The following is a 1,393-nucleotide window of genomic DNA, read 5'->3' on the forward strand; positions in this document are numbered from 1 at the left end:
TTATTTTGTTTTTAACAACCTTTGTACTAGCTTGTTAATAAATAATAGTTCCCCTTCAAATATATACACTGATGCTTGAATCCTTGAATACTTTAATAATGAAACCATATAAATATCTTTAAAAATTGTGCCTTGATTATAAAGCAAATAGTACTGCTGGCTTATATATACAGTGAGAGGGAGCATCAGATACGTCGATGCTGTTGCATCAATGTCGTGCACAGAACAGGGATTTGTGTTATTACATTTTCATAAAAATTTTCCTTCTAAATATCATCTTTTTGTCTGTTCTACACTGCATTTTTGAAATGCAACATACTTAAAGTATTTGTAAGTTCAAAAATATACTTGTATATCCACTTAATACATTGTGAATTGTTTATACATAGCATTTTATTTTTGGTCACAAACAGACCTAAGAAACACATGACAGCACTATAGGTAATCTTCATAAAATATATAAACAGTAACCATAATCATGTTTAAGTTGTGAATCTTTAAGAATCAACACAGTAATAAGTGAAATGCAAAAGTTTCTAAAACATCAAGTCCTTTCCCAAAATAATGAATTCCCTTCTATACATAACACCTGCATAACCAAAGCAGTCAAACATGAAACATGTATTTTACTACAAATACATCCTTAGTTTCATTCTTACATTTACATCCTGGGAATTCAGATCAAAATGTTATAGAAAAGATACTTTATTCAAAACAGATACAGAGCTTTACTACAGAAACTTTGCAATTACCTACTCTATTATAAAACCAATCTCACTGCAAAACTAACAAGGAAACCAAATTTCAGATAGTCTTCAGAGTTCTCCAGGATCATCCACAGTAATAGTTTCTAAGGCTGTTAAAAGATTAAAGAAACATTTAAAATTTGTGTGATAAAGTCTTAACTCAATCATGACAGGAGCTCCCAGTGCCATACTAAACGTATCAGGGTGCAAGCTGAATCAACTGCTCAAGGAAAAAAACAGAAGCACAGGAAACACAAATTACACCACTCTCTATGCCCTTGGCTGCAGCATAAACAACAATATTTTGAGTAATGATGGCAAAAAGAGGCTTTAAGCCTTTTTCTGGGGGGATGCTTCTCGTCACTGAATGCAGCAATGGCCAAACACGTACATAACTCTTTAGCATGCTTTGTTTCGCATGAAATAAAGAGGTTGTTGCTCATAATAGGTGTAAATTTACTGACAGAAGCATTATAAAATATAACCAATAAAATTTTTATACAGCCACAAAAACTGTCTACAAATCATTTATAAAGGTCCACTTTACTGAGTTTGCTAACATGAACTGGTGCATAAACAGCAGAATTTAAAGTTTTCACCCAGGAAAAACTCCCAATATTTTTTTCTACAGAAATCAACCTCATGAA

General features: G+C 32.2%; 1 protein-coding gene across 1 annotated transcript in view; it reads right to left on the bottom strand.

Moving 5' to 3' along the window:
• Positions 1-689: 689 nt before the first annotated feature.
• LOC113803869 (protein krueppel) overlaps positions 690-1,393 on the bottom strand; it is a 3,582-nt gene continuing 2,878 nt past the window's right edge. The window contains exon 2 of the mRNA XM_027354680.2: positions 690-1,393. This exon is cut by the window's right edge and continues 309 nt beyond it. The gene's annotated coding sequence lies outside the window, so the exon portion shown is untranslated.

The sequence above is a fragment of the Penaeus vannamei genome, chromosome 27, assembly GCF_042767895.1.
Source record: "Penaeus vannamei isolate JL-2024 chromosome 27, ASM4276789v1, whole genome shotgun sequence".
Classification (NCBI taxonomy): domain Eukaryota; kingdom Metazoa; phylum Arthropoda; class Malacostraca; order Decapoda; family Penaeidae; genus Penaeus; species Penaeus vannamei.